Genomic DNA, 2953 nt, shown 5'->3' on the forward strand with positions numbered 1-2953 from the left:
AGGACGATTGCAGACTGTCAGTCTGTCAGATTTTGACTACGTGTACTACTACCAGGTGAAACCGAATTTCCAGGGGTCTGAAAGTGTATCATGTGTATCTAATAAATTCTTTGACCTCAAAACCCCAAAATTGACTAACTTTTTTGAGAAAATAGCCGAGATATGTGAAAACCCATTTTCGGGCCCGCGAGGTGAACCCGAAGGAACGATATCACGTGACCTATGACAAATTTAAATTCCAAACCACGCCCAATCGATTCCTTGATGTTTAAACCCCCAAAATCGACTCTAACTTTGCGCAAATCGACCAAAGAAGGGTAAAGATATGGCAAATAACAGTTTCGGGTCCCTTACCGGGCCCATAGGGGAGGGGGGGGTTTCCCGGGGTCAAATTTTTGGGCTCCTCAAAAAAATTCTTAGTGAGAACATATGACAACCAGATTTGACCCTATAAAATGTCTTTCATAATTTGCAGATTTGGGCTCTGTTACGTGCATAAGCCTCCTGACTAGGTACGCAATATCTGCGTCTGGCTCTTGGACTAACAGGTTATAGTACAGTCGGTAGGTCAGAATATCATCTAAATCGTTCAAATTGTGAAAAAAGTGTGAAAATTGGTACACTTCATACTTTTGTATGCTCTTTCATTCAAAAGCAGACACACGCGATCCACCTACAACTTCGGCCGCCATCTTGAATTCAAAAATGGCCGCCGTCATTTCTTAAAAATAGCTATATCTCGGTTAATAATCTTTGTACAGACTTGAAAATTGACTGACAGACGTAATTTGGGTTACTATTTCATACAACAACGTGATGCATGTGATTCAAGGGCGTTTTCGGCCACCATCTTGAAATTCAAACATGGCCGCCGTCATTTCTTAAAAATAGCTATATCTCGGTTAATAATCTTCGTACAGACTTGAAAATTGACTGACAGACGTAATTTGGGTTACTATTTCATACAACAACGTGATGCATGTGAATCCAAGAGCGTTTTGGCCACCATCTTGGATTCAAAATGGCCACCATAAAATTACAAACTTAGCAATTTTTCGTTCACGCGAAGATATAGGACGTGAAAATTTGCAGACGGCGCAGGTTAATAAGCTCTCATATTAAAAAAGACACACAAGTTCCAATTATAATTACAGCGGCCATATTGAATTCAACATGGCCGCCATCACATTTTACTCTGTGCTTCAAAATGATCAATGACATAGTATAACAGATACAAACAAACATGGTGAAAATGTTGAATTACCGATTTTTCTCAGTATATAACAAACACGTTCAATGCCAAACTGGCAATCGGAATCCCCAGTGTGAGAGAGAGATAATTCAAGACAACAAGTTGTAGTATACAGTACACAAGAACATGCATGGCAAGCTAAATAATACTATTGTTTAAGTTAAAACAAATGTCTCGAAACTGCATTGTCCACAAGTTGTCGCAGATTGTCACTCAGTGCGCGTAACATGAGACCTGCACAAACACAAATATAGTACTTGTATGTACAGTATAGTATCTGTTATGTGCGTGCGTTATCGCGGGCGTATAGGTATCTGTTATGTGCGTGCATGCGTGCTCGCGCGCGTATATAGCTATCTGTTATGTGCGTGCGTGCTTGCGCGCGTATATAGCTAATCTGTTATGTGCTTGCGTGCGTTCTCGCGGCGGCGTATAGGTACCTGTTATGTGCATGTGTGCTCGCGCGCGTATATAGCTATCTGTTATGTGCGTGCGTGCGTCTCGCGGGCGTATAGGTATCTGTTATGTGCGTGCGTGCTCGCACGCGTATATAGCTTTTGTTATGTGCGTGCGTGCGTTCTCGCGGGCGTATAGGTATCTGTTATGTGCGTGCATGCGTGCTCGCGCGCGTATATAGCTATCTGTTATGTGCGTGCGTGCTTGCGCGCGTATATAGCTATCTGTTATGTGCGTGCGTGCGTTCTCGCGGGCGTATAGGTACCTGTTATGTGCATGCGTGCTCGCGCGCGTATATAGCTATCTGTTATGTGCGTGCGTGCGTTCTCGCGGGCGTATAGGTATCTGTTATGTGCGTGCGTGCTCGCACGCGTATATAGCTTTTGTTATGTGCGTGCGTGCGTTCTCGCGGGCCGTATACGGTACCTGTTATGTGCGTGCGTGCTCGCGCGCGTATATAGCTTTCCTGTTATGTGGCGTGGCGTTCTCGCCGGGCGTATAGGTACCTGTTATGTTCGTGCGTGCTCGTGCGCGTATATAGCTTCTGTTATGTGCGTGCGTGCGTTCTCGCGGGCGTATAGGTACCTGTTATGTGCGTGCGTGCTCGCGCGCGTATAGGTACCTGTTATGGCGTGCGTGCTCGCGCGGTATATAGCTTCTGTTATCGTGCGGCGTGCTCGTGCGGTATATAGCTATCTGTTATGTGCGTGCGTGCGTTCTGCGCGGCGTATAGCTATATCTGTTATGTGCGTGCGGCGTGCTCGCGCGCGTGAGTTTTGAACTGCTTGTGTACACGTCGCGTTTACTTGAAGAACGGCACGTTGAAAATGCGTGTTTAGAACTCCACGATAAAATGCGTGTTTTTCCATCGTTCCAACGCGTGTTGGCATACGGCACGTGTCGACTTGGCCGGATGGTATTAACCTGCGCCAGTCGGCAAATTTTCACGTCTCTATTCTTCGTGAATGGAAATATTGCCTAAGTTTGTAATTTTTATGGCGGCCATTTTGATCCGCTTGGATCACATGCATCACGTTGTTGTATGAAATAGTAACCCAAATTACGTCTGTCAGTAAATTTTCAAGTCTGTATGAAGATTATTAACCGAGATATTAGCTATTTTTAAAGAAATGACGGCGGCCATTTTGAATTCAAGATGGTGGCCGAAAACGCCCTTGAATCACATGCATCACGTGTGTGTATGAAATAGTAACCCAAATTACGTCTGTCAGTCAATTTTCAAGT

This window comes from Priapulus caudatus, unplaced genomic scaffold, assembly GCF_000485595.1.
Source record: "Priapulus caudatus unplaced genomic scaffold, Priapulus_caudatus-5.0.1 Scaffold519, whole genome shotgun sequence".
Lineage (NCBI taxonomy): Eukaryota > Metazoa > Priapulida > Priapulimorpha > Priapulimorphida > Priapulidae > Priapulus > Priapulus caudatus.